This window comes from Anabas testudineus, chromosome 1 (assembly GCF_900324465.2).
Source record: "Anabas testudineus chromosome 1, fAnaTes1.2, whole genome shotgun sequence".
Taxonomy (NCBI): Eukaryota; Metazoa; Chordata; class Actinopteri; order Anabantiformes; family Anabantidae; genus Anabas; species Anabas testudineus.
In genome coordinates, this window is record NC_046610.1 from 13,859,484 (window position 1) to 13,872,576 (window position 13,093).

Genomic DNA, 13,093 nt, shown 5'->3' on the forward strand with positions numbered 1-13,093 from the left:
GGAAACATCCAAGCACGCACACACACACACACACGCGCACATGCACGCACGCACACACACACACACACAGAGCACGGCAGATTATATGTCACCAGAAATAGCGTTTTCTTTTTTTTTTTAATTTACTCTCTGATTGTTAGTGTTTACAACGAGCTCGTTATGGGAAATATGGTTGTGCCATTGTATTATTACCATAACTCATGATTATAACCCTCTGAGTCTAACGATCTTTATTGAATCATCAATAAGACTGGATAATTTAGTGATTGCAGTTTTAGCCAGATTGATTTACGCTTCAGCACTTTGCCAGGCTTGAATGAGATCAAATTATATTAGATGCCTCCACATGCACTATGTTGTCACTTAGTAAGTGGAATAAATATGTTTTTTATTTATAATTCAAGTACTATCAGTCTTTTCTCATGGTGATTTGCCAACACATAAATATTGCTGATGCTCTCGTTCTCTCTCGCTCTCTCTCTCTCTCTCTCTCTCTGGTGAATGACTGAGATGGCAGTGATTGGACAGAGTAATTGGACCTAATGAATATGTCAACAGCCTGTTTCTTTCTCTCTTCATTAAACACAACTGGATTAGATTTACTGTGCTTACTCAACTTAAAGACTCCATCAGCAGGCGACTTTCCACTGACATGCGCTCACACACACTCAACACACACACACACACACACACACACACACAGCTTAGCTCAGTAGATCAATGGCCTCTTGGCCGATGTCTCCATCGGGAGGGTAATCTATCTGCTCCTCACTAATGAAACACTCTGATCCCTCTGTGTGTGTGTGTGTGTGTGTGTGTGTGTGTGTGTGTGTGTGGATATGATGTCATGTTTGTTTGTTCTCCACTTAATTACCGATTGCACCATTTCGTGGGGGCCACACACTCCCAGTGAAGATTTTAAAGAATAAGAATATTGCGGAATAACATCTCATTGCACAACAACATTTCAATGACGCTGAATAAATAACTAAAAATAACAGAAATAATGTGCACGTGACGGTGGTGACACATATGTGTAGTTCATTGCTTTTGGCTGGCTCGTCGTTATTTTCAGTATTTTCTCATTGTAATCTAATTGAAACCCATTGTTTTCTGTTTTCCGCACATATTTTAAAGCAGTTCTAGTTTTCCACCTGTCAAACTTACCATTGACAAGTGAAAAGTTGCACCTGTTCATTGTGTGCTAGGTCTTCAGAAATGTTGCTGAATTTGGTTTGACTTGATTTGGTTTAGTTTGCATTAAGGTTTTCAAACATTAATGTTCATGTTAGGCAGAAGTCAAGTCAATACCTACTCATTCTCACATCATCAGATTTTAACCCGCAGTGTAAATTCTCATAGAAACATTTGTTGGAACTAATTATTAACTTTTCTTTAATTATTAGATGTTCTGACTTTTGAGCATTTGAACTTTTTTTTTTTTTACAGATTTTTCTCTTAGTAGGCAGAAGCTCCATAATTTATCTTAATATGGCAAAGTGCTGTCAAAGCCTCCGATGACACAGACTCACAGATCAGCACTGCAGCACTAGTGCAGAGATATTCCCTTCTAAAAGATTTTGAGCTTTGCAGTCAGGGCAAGTCAAAGCCTTTCACTGACGCGAAAGACAACAACTGTCTGAGCAGATCGTTACATTTAAAAATCAAATCTAATTTTCCAGTGTACAAAGGGAGTTTTGCAAGAGATTCTCCAAATCTGAATTTTCTACAGTGACTCCTACATTTTGCATTGATGAAACTGATTGCATCACAGCAGACGTGTGCTACGGTACAAAATGTAATTCTACTGTACCACTATTTGCTCCTCGTGTGCTTGTTCTTAAGTGCAACTCGTTGTGTATTCAAGTTCCTTTCAGACTAAAATAACAAAACGGTCCCTGGGTCCTATTTTGGTGACCTTTTCAGAAACTTAAGTACAGAGAGCTACAGCTAATTTGTGTCACAAGAACAAATTGCTTTTCAAGTGAGCTCAACCTTACTATGACAGTGTTTCAAGATAGCATCCGCTTCTTACTGTATGTTTTTTAATTAGAACGGGCTCTTTTTGCCCCTTTTTGTTATGCTAAAATCCATTTTCTTGCTCAAGCAGACACAGAACAGACTTGTTTAACTGTAAGGGTTTTAATGTTGTCTCCTTCCAAGGCCACATGCACTGCAGCCAGGAGAGCGTGGCACTGTGGAGTACAGTAGGTCAGTGGCTGGCAAGGGAAGACAGAGAACACAAACACGAGCTTCCCTTTTTCCTGTTTGGCTCTGTAGCGGGGGTTGAAGACGTTTAAAAAGCTGCAGAGGAAATGGAGGAGAGGGATAAATATTGTAAAGGTTCCAGATATTCAGCAAATCCATGAGGGCTATTTCTAGAAGCAGCTTTTCTTTTATTTGTTTGTTGAAACTCTGCAAGTTGTCTCCCAAACAGCCCCCTCAGAAGGAGATTTAAGAGGAGCCTCTTTTAGCCTGTCAAATGGTATTCAGAGCGGGAGAGAGTGTTTCATAGTCTTACTCAAAGTTGTCAAAACCCACCTGCTCTGGACACAGACATTTCTAAAACTAATTAAGATAATCATTTGTTTTTCCCTCTCTACAAGGAATTAAAAGAAATACAGTAAAAGGTGGATTGCGATTTGGGGATGATGTTCTAAAACGGAGCCCAGGTTTGCAAAAGACGTCTTCATGTTTGAGTGACACTGTACTGTCACATCTCCCGGAAAATATATCTTGAGACGTATAAATCTGCAAAAGAGTAGCTTGGAAATGATATTGTAGTATTTGAATCTGTGTACCAGTTTATGGAATAAAGGTATCTAAAAAGAAAGGATTTTTTTCAGTGGGGCTTAAAGGCCTTTATAGTGCAGATAAAGCTATGACTGAAAAAGGGGGTTAGACATTGCAGACAAATGCACAACAAGCCTGCTTGTGAAATGTAATCTGGTCTAGCACTTTCTCTAGTTCAACCCCACACATTCTCCTGTGAAGTGTCTTGGAAAGTTGTTGTTCTGCAACTGCACCCAATGGTAATCTAATTTCAATCTTTTTTGCTCTCTTTTCCCTCCTGCTCTTCCCCTCTCTCTCTCTCTCTCTCTCTCAACCCCCGTCTCCCCCCTTTTTCACCCCTTTTTCTCCGTGCAGTTTGACGTGCTGAAGTGCTTCTTAAGGTAAGAGACCGTCTCATTGCGTGTTTTCCTTCTCTGGTACTTTCTTCATCTGATTTTCAACCCATAAAACACAGCATGCCATCACCACTTGGCACAGTGTGTGTATCACGAAACAATCTGCGTTCCTCAAATTGTATTTGGCTCAGGATCCAGCGCGCTGAAAACACAATAACATTGTGTTAAGATAACAAAGAGACACTCTGGGTAGCACTCCCACCGCAAAGCAACAATCAGTAATGTACAAAACTGAATCAGTAGCACACCTTATAGGATACTTTCTATAGGTATTATGTATGTGCATGTAATACATTTCCATCCTTCTTTTAGCTAATAGACTATTTTAATCAATTAGATATCAGATAAAAGCGGTGTAGTAATTCTGCATAGTACACACAAAGCGTAATAATGCACTGTAAACCCTCTTCCACACTCTCTGCCTTGCAACTGAGTCTGCCTGTCACAAGCTCTCACTTAATTTAGCAGGGTCTGTCTGCAAAAACAACAACAACAACAACCAAACAACAAAAACAAAACAAAAAAATGCACAGTTTTCAAAAAGGCGATGCCACTGTTATTGTTTATTTATGGATTACAGTTTTCAGCTTTACTATAGCTCCAACTTATTACTTTCAGGCTTGGATGCTCTGTAATAATATCAGTAGACAATACTTTTTCAGAAGAAAATTAAATGTGCTACGGTACCACACGACTGGGCCTGACCTCGGTTGACTGCAGTGTGCTGTGTGATCACGGGTGAACCATGTGGTTAGTTGCAGTGCTTTATTTTTTGAATAGACTCGCTGAAAACCCCCTCCATGTGTCTTTTCATTATACACAGTTTTTTAGTTGAATTGAATTGTTCAGCTTGGTGGAGAAAAACATAATGACCTTAAATTGTACCACAGGTCCTCAAAATACAGCTGAATTCAATCACTCAAAAAGATTTTTTGCATAATTGACAGTGTCATAGGTCACAATATGACACAATACATCAATAAATAATATCATTAGTAATAATTAAAATGAATAATTAAACTAAATGGGAAGTCTAGCCACCAAATAGTTTTAACTCTTTGTGGTGGTAAAGGAAGAAACTGAAGAAAATGTTGTGTGTTTTAAGTATAAACTTAATTAATTAATGCCTTTAACAATATTTTTGTTAGGAACTATGCTGGACTGACCTATACTCTCTGTGAGCTTTAGTGCACCTGCAAGGATGGATCGCTTTTATGTATTTTCATAACTCTCACGCAATTATCAACGCGGCTTCAGCGAGCTACATACTGAACAGCAGAAACACCAGTGTGGGGTCACAGAAAGTGACTGCGCTAATCATCAGATTAATTTGAAATATGCTATAATCACCTAAAACTGTCTACTAAAAATAATTTGCTACATAAAATGATGAAGAAAAAACATTTGGCTCAAACGGTATGTTCAACTTTTTTATTTATTTTTTTCCTGCATTTGAATACAAAATACTGCCACATATCAATATTTAGAAAAGACTGTAATTCTGTAATTATTGCTGAATGGTGTCCAAATCACCCACATCTCCTCAGTACTGAGGACAAGCAGAGAGGCATGCCAAGTTCTCTAAAGAAGTTAAGACATAAAAAGCATCACATTGTAGCTACAAGGTTTTTACCAAACGCGGGTGAAATGTTAGCGTTTGCTCTGGCGCCCAAGGTCACGCTAAAGCATATGTGTATGTGTGAGGGATGACATGCGACTACATCTTAGGCTCTGTCTCTCCTTCCTTGTGTGTGCCTGGTTCCCAGTGTTTGGAGTGGACTCTGTTGGGACTGTGTGTAGAGCCTCATTAGTGGCTAAGGTTTGGCTGCCGTGCTGCTACTGGAGACTCACTCGGGGGCACAAAGTCATATGTTACTCTACTGCTGGCCCATCTGCCACATTGGGCCTCACTTGAGACTCTGAGTTTTGGTTTCTTTTTTTCTTTCCACATGCATCTTTGTAAGTAGTGGTGGACTCTAGAATTAGAAAATTAAAATGATAAGGTAAGTCAATAATAGTTCATCCTACTTCACTGCCATCAGATGAAACTTGGAACTCCACCTCTAATGTAGATATTAGGATACTTTATACTTCAACAGGAGATTCTGAGCCTCACTAATGTGTATATACAGTATATAGAAGAATGAAAGCCTTTAATTGTCATATGTCACATTTTCACATATTACAATGAAATGCGTCCTCTGCATTTAACCCATCCCCCTAGGGAATGCAGTGGGCAGCCACATCCAGCGCCCAGGGAGCTAGTGCCTTGCTCAAGGACCACTGAGCCACATATATAAGTGCAACATTTGGAAAAGTTTATATTACTTGCTGTTTTCCTTTTTTCATGATGCTCTATGGCTACAATGCTATGGATTCAGAGAGATAACCCTGTTTATATGACCTGTATATGTTTACATTTTGCCTAATTGACACCAGTCAAACTATGCTGAATTACCTAGTACTGTACCAGTTTCTTTTATCATAGTAACCATGGATGTTTCATTAGATCACTTGGATACTGAAAGAAACCCTGGTGGCTTAGTGGTTAAGATTTGGTGCTCTCACTGGCTGAGTTCAGTTCCTGGTCAGGGAACTTGTTTTGAGGGCGGCAGTAACATAGTTGGTAGAGCAGTCTATGAACCCTTAGATTATTATTACTATTAAAAACATGATGTTTCATGTTCTGGAGTTCTTAATATTGTTGTAAATTTTTTCTTCTGTGGTTTATTTGCAATAGACGTCACATATCCTGAACCTGGCCAGCTACCACATTAAAGAAGCCCATTGCACCACAACTAATGACACTGTGTAGTGACATAACATGACTTTTTCAACATTTTAGTACTTTTTGCTAATATTCTATCCTCTAAATATATAGGGGTTTTATTAGTAACAAATATATTTATTTTAGTTTAGTCAACGTGCGTTTTGTGCGAGAAATTATGCAGCTGTCAATAAATTCTGTCAATAAATCACTCAGTGAAATCACTCCAGATGGCAGGTGAAAGGAAGAGATGAAAAGCTAAAGAAATGTGCCAGCTGATGAGTCTGGATGTCAGCTGATGATGTTTTGTGGCTGTTTGAATAATTCTGCTTGATTAAATAATGGAACGTTTCTTTCATGGCTACACCGGCCGTGAATTTGAAGTCAGGCTGACACATAGTCACTCAAGACAAATCAACAGGTAGACAGAAATAAAAACATACACACACATAAAAAGGCAGGAATAGGCATAAACTGGCACAGTGCTCAATGTCACCGTACATGTACAACACCGCTAAACAACTTAAATTGTGTAACGTGTTGTGTTCATAATAAAACTCATCTACAGCCTTGGCTTTAATAGCCTCGCCCAGCAGGAGAAAGGTTAATTGTCACATCTTGTTACTAATAGACAGGACACCTCCCCCCTGTCAAACACACACATACACAAACACACAGCCCATTAACTAAATGTATATTTTCATCTGTCGTATAGAGATGTTATTTAGCATCTGTTTGTCCTCATTTCCCTCATCGTTCCACTGAGGCCTTCATTTCCTTTCCCTCTCCTCCCTTCATCCTCTCTCTTGCTCCTCCGTTGCCACCGCCCTTATTCACAGTGCGATGGGACTGACGCCACGAAATTTATTCATGGTGTCGTCCGTCAGGAAGAAACGGACAGAGTCCCCTTGGATCACGTTTCTTCGCTTTGATACGAACGTGTGAATTGAGCGGGTTTATCACATTCCTCTGAAAAATGGGGCGCAATCCAAAGATGAAATGACAGATGAGTGGACAGAGGTGTTCAGTGGGTGTGAAGCACTGAACCACAGAAAATGATTGCTGTTGTGTCAAACAATTTAGAGCAAAACAGCGAAACTGACAGCCCAAATGGAACCACAGAGAAGTTGTAGAAATATTTTTTTCCAAAAATGAACAACTTTAGATTCTTTAGATCATGAAACACGATCTCTGCACTCTTTTCATCCACTCGACTCCTCTATCAACTTCATATTTTCCTTTCAAACATTCCCATTTCCCTCTTTTACTCCCCTTCTCCTAAGTGTCTCATTGATCTTACCCTCCTTTTTTTGCTCGCACCCACCCCCCCGGCTTGTGTTTTCTCCCATCCGCCTCCTCTCGCGCTCCATCCTCATTTCATTGCCAGTCTAGACAGCTTCACCAGCAGGTGTTGGGAGAGGTGGGGAAAGTAGGGTGAGAAGGAGGGAGGGAGAGGAAGGGAGGAAAGGAGCCAAGGGGATAAGGAAGAACAGAGAGAGATTAATAGATCAAGCGGAGAGGCATATGATGAAAGTTTAGAAGAGTATGGAGGGGAAAGGAAATGAAAGGAGAGGAGAGGGATGGGTCAGGTTAAGGTAGGATTGGAGCAGGGAGGAAGGAGGGGGAGATATAGGGAAAAGACAGATCTGAGCAAATCAGGTAGGTGCTAGGCGGAGGGGAGAGTTGCGGAAAAAGGCTATTTTAATGCAGGGCAGAAATCAAGTGCTAGAGGTGGGAAAGAAGGAGGTGGTAAAGAAAAGAGGAAGGGGAGGAAGGGGATGGGAGGCATTGAAAGGAGCAAATGAGGTGAAAGAATGTGTAGGGCAAGAGGGAGGAAGGAAAGAGGCTGGTGGGATGGAAAGGAGGAAAAAAGCACCGAGAAAAGGTGGGGGCTAAGTGAGGATGTATGGATGGATAGATGGATGGCATATGTGTAGGAAAGAGGACAGGAACAGTGGTGTTGTGCTTTAACGCGAGGACGCCGGCTGCAAGGAAGTGGGGTGGGTAATAAGGCCATAGCTCATTCCCATGGAGGTGTGTGTGTGTGTGTGTGTGTGCGCACGTACGTCTCAGACAGTCTGCGTGTGCACTAGTTGTGTGTCTGTGTGTGCTTAGGTAGCAGAGAGCAGTCTCTATCCTATTAGTGACTACCTCTCACTGGATGACTTATAGGCACCTCGTTTTTCACCAATGGGATGACAGCAGATGCTTGGGCAGGAAAACACTCACGCACGTTTACACAGCCACATGAACGGCGGAGAAATACCTGCTCCTCTGTGGTGATGCGCAGACACAACGCTATCAATGCAGAGAAAACAACGGCTTATTACGACGTTTCAGATTACAGAAAGCCAGATAAAGCAAATGTTTTGCTATTAAAACCTGTGGGAACAGAACCCAAGGCACTACGGTTTAACAAGCAGCCTACATTTTGAAAGTATTTACCAACCATCGAGAGCGATTAATGTTAACTCCAAACAAAAGAGGGAACTCTTGAATGTAGCTGTGGCTACTGTTAGCTTTAACTACTGACAGCTTTATTTTATTTTATTTTATTTTATTTTGGTGCATGCTACTGTAGCTGCCTACTCATTCCTCCTGCACCCACCTATGCTCTGGAGATGTGGTGCGAGTGGGCCTATGCATGTCCTCATGCATATGGGGATGTATTCCTTATGCTTTTTAATGCATGCACATTATGTTGACCTCATACAGCGTACCCTGCATTGATTTTGAAGTGTTGGTTGTCCAAGTCATCAGAGATTATTGCTGCATGGATTTAAGATCCAGCCAGTGGAGGAAGTATCATATAACCTCTGCAGCACCTTCGTATCCATTAGTGAAGGAACGTGAACCTTGAGCCGCCTTTGAATTCAGACATATGCAATCTCATTCTTGCATGACAACGGTTCTGTCATCGTTGTACTGCTGAGGAGATCTACGACTTCCTATGCTGCACCAACAAAATGACAATGACAGCATCGGTGATTGGAAACAAATGCTGATTGCATTATCCAATCAACAATCACCCTTTTCCAGCAGAAGTGACTCTCCTCCTTCATTCACAGAACTTTGTTTATCAGTGTTATTAGAGGAGAGCTGTTTAAAGTTTGTGTTCAGCAGACAGTTCCATTTCACTAGCGATCATATCGGTCTGTCTTCATAAAGATAGTAATATGTCAAGTAAAAAAATAAAATGTATAAATGACAAAATCATGATTTAAATTGTGAGTGAAATAAATTGCCGCTCACATTTTACCCAGAATAGTGTAGCTCTAATATACTGTACATGTACACATAATTTGACCAATAAATAGGGAGCTGTGGTCGTGATGTTGCATCCAGGCTGTGTGGCTGTGACCACATCTACTTGACAAAATGGGCAACTATAGCAGTTGTTATATGAAAATGAAACATTTGAAGGTGAACAACAACTTTGCCATCCTAAGAAAATGACATCTTCCATGCAAATTCACAAGCACAGCAGCACGTATGGTGCAACGATGGTTAGTAGAATGGGAAGAACAGAAAAGACACCCCCCTATTCTGACGTAGGTATATCCATGTATCATTCTAAGAAGGGTTAGCCTGACTGCTCACTGATCACGTGAGATAAACAAATCAAACAAAAACAAGTCTAAATTAGCTATCTTTCCTTTTTGATCATCGTGTATAATAGCAATTCATTGCTGTGTGAGTGAAACCTGGTAGAAAGTTTTAAATTGTAATGTTGGATTTTATTTCAATGTCATTGCTAGTGGTGGCCCATTTGCCATTTTGCCAGCAGTAAAAGTTGGAGACTGACTCCCAGTCAAGTCTCATATACTCGTAAAAAAGCATTTTGTTGTTTGAAATCCAGACTGAGTGCATTGTTATTTCCCAGTAATTCAATGTAATTATTGCTACCTCTTTACTCCTTTATACTGTATGCATAAAGTACCAGACATTTTACACAGGCTAGTGCAATGTGATGTATTTTTCTATGTGCTTTGCTGATGTTTGGTGAGAAGGGTCTAACCATTTTGAATTGAAACAAACCCATGTTTTTAGACGGTTAACGTTAATAGTAATAATTCGAAAAATGTTTGGTCGACCTGTTTATGTGATGCTATGCATTTTTATGCCATTATAATTCTGTTCTACTAATCGCCAAATCCCTACAGCAGTCTTTGCACTATAATTGTATGAGTCGCACCTGGTTTAATGAAGGTAAATAAGGATCGTTGCGCTTAAGTGTGCCGCACTATGGCGCATGTGCCCTGCTGCATTTAGACAAAGAAGCATTGGCAGTGATCAGTCCCATTTGTAAAGCAACACAACCCGCTCTACCAGAGTTCATGCTTTTTCCACGTGAATCGATATTTTTTTAAAGCTGATTTAAACACACCTATTGATTGGGGAGTGTTGTTTAGGTTGCAGCTGCTGTTCTCATTGATAAAAATCACTAAAGCGCCAACAGTGACGTTGCTTCAGAAACACTCTGCTCAGTTTGTTTATCAGAACAAACCTCACCTGTCTGCAAAAATTGCAAAGGCAATGTCAAAGTCAAGAACCTGTTGTAGCTGGGAGCAAATTAGGAAGCTCAACACTAAACCAACCAATCAGAATTCATATTCATCTATGATATCTATTTACATTTTAACAACTTAAACTAACTAGATCCTGTGTTGACCACATTAACCATGATTAAACACTCATCTTAAATGTGTGAATTTATACATTTGTTTGCTAATGTTAATAACTTCACAGTCCCAGAGCAGCACCTATGACTCGCGTTGCGCTGTTTTACCCGAACTCCTCTTCCACCTGTTCTTCTGACCTGGTTGTGCTTGGCACATAAATACAGCAGTTGTTGTTCATTTCAAGGTCTGGAGCGTCTAGTTGGTCGTTAAAATCAGTAATTAGAGGCTCTCTGATCAGTCTTTCTGCTCTCTAGCTCACATACTCGCTTTCTCATTCACTAAAATAATATGTGTGCTATATGACTACATGCTGCTCACCAGCAGCAGCAAAGCTGATTGGTTCTCAAAAACATTTAGCGCAGTATTCTTTTGATTATTTTAAAGAGGCCACCCTTGACTCTCAACAGTCTGCGGATCCATTTAGCTGTCGCTGTCAACGATGTCAGCGCCGTTATTGTAACAGGCCTAGTGTCACGAGACAGGTTCACTGTCAGCTAGTTGTTAAAGTTTAAGCAGCACTGGAAAACCAGTGCCTGTTTTAAGTCTTCTGTTCACATAACAGTCTCTTTCACTTATAGTGGGTGTCTGAGTGCTGTATAATCAGTCGCCCCAGGGAATTTTGTAATTGCAAGATATTTAACAAAATCCCCTGCTATTTTGCAAGGGTTTGCAATTTGGACCAGTCCTCATACTTTTACTTCATAAACCTCAGATCCTTTTAATATTTCTAAAACAGCACCATTGTGTCAGAACAATAAAATCGAAGAAATCTGATCAATTTCAAACAGCGTTTAAAGAGAAATGGGTGGGCAAAGAGCGAACAGCAAAATACTTTTGTTAAAAGTTGGGAGAGGATTTTGTAATTGTACACAAAAGAAATGTTACTACACACACACAGTTAAAACATCTTTTCAATCCCATCTTGTCCTTTAAAGTGAAAGTTCATTTGTGTTATTGCAATTTACCTCCGTGGTGACATTTTCTACTGAGAATGAAGGCTGACCCTGTCAGGCTCCGCACCCGCTGGAGTCCAAGCAAACCCAAGGACTAATGGTTTGGAGAAAAGGAGAAAGAAAGAATCTATCCCAATAATTTTAGCCACTTTAATTAAATTTATGCATATTCTTCCCTGTGAAGAATTTGGGGCAGCTTTATCAGTGAGAGGAGGGAAGGAAAAGAGAGAATGAGAAAATGGGTCACTTTGGCAAAGGGACTGAGAGGCTTCATTAGGAAACCCGTCGCAGTCCTTCGGCGGCCATTCGAATTCTGCTCCAGCATTCCCATTCAGCACTCGTGGGAATCCAATATCAGCCTAACATTTGTGACCTCGTCAAAAGCAAGAAATAAGCAGGTGTCAGGTCGCGCCGGTCTCACCCGCCGCCGTCTCTGTGACACTCCGCCACCTTTCTTTATTTAATCTGCCTAAATTAACGCTCTCCGTCTCACTTGCCTTGGAGAGGGGAAATTTTCAGGTGTTTCAGCATCTTGGTGAGAAAAAAACTGCATTTTCTGCCGCAGCAAAAGAAAAGATGACATCTGAGCATAAGGAAGGGAGAAAAGCTCTTTTCAGTTTCTCTATTATAGAAGCTCTTCCTTGCTCTTATATCTGTTTGCCCTTTCTCATTTGCTATAATTCTCCGTACCTCCCTCTCTCTTCTACGCCCCGTAACACTCATTCATTTTTCTTTCTTCCTCTCTGTGTTGTAGACACTCTCTTTCACTTCTTCTGCTCTCTCAGTCATTCGTTCTCTTGGCCCCCGAGCACAGTAGCGTCTAATATGTCTTTAAAAGTAGGACACCACTGAGTAATTTGTTGCACCTACCAAATGATAATTCACAATTGTCACTATATAGCCATGACTAGAGGGCCACCCCAACCATGCACCTATCTCTGCTGCTCTGAAGAACAGTCACCATATTGTAATATTAAAGGGAATTTGAAAATATAGGATTAATTCACAACGGCATGACAGTGTTTCACAGCAGGGATGTGTGCGCTCTTTGTACAAGCTACATTGTTATACTGGCATAACATGGAATTATTTTGTGGATTGCTTACAGACACCCTGTGTAGCTTTTCTTTCTTCCAAGAGGTATTTTTTTCCATAAATTTCTGCATTTTCTCTGTAATGTTGTAGGGTAGTACAGGTACTTTCAAGTAGTTTGGTCTCTTTAAAGGAAGAATAGAACAAATTACTATATCTGTGTCATAATTAACGTAACTTACTTAAATGTCTTAAACCCTTCAGTAATTTGAGGCCACGTTTGAGGTTTTGGAGCAAGAAAATAATCTAATGTCGTCATTAAGGCTGAAGGTAGGCTGATGTGTGTTATGTGCCGGTAGAGATATTATATTTAGAAAAAAAGTTGAGTTGTATTTGGTTAAATCAAGAATTCACACTGGATGATTGTAATCTAACTCGATTTAAAATACCAGGTGTAGTTGTGGAGTTTAT

General features: G+C 40.3%; 1 protein-coding gene across 9 annotated transcripts in view; it reads left to right on the plus strand.

Moving 5' to 3' along the window:
• The window catches only part of ptprdb (protein tyrosine phosphatase receptor type Db), a 123,426-nt gene that overhangs the window by 18,808 nt on the left and 91,525 nt on the right, over window positions 1-13,093 (plus strand). For all 9 annotated transcript variants that reach the window (XM_026359793.1, XM_026359796.1, XM_026359798.1 and 6 more), the window contains exon 3: window positions 3,148-3,173. The gene's annotated coding sequence lies outside the window, so the exon portion shown is untranslated. The remainder of the gene's footprint in view (window positions 1-3,147; window positions 3,174-13,093) is intronic.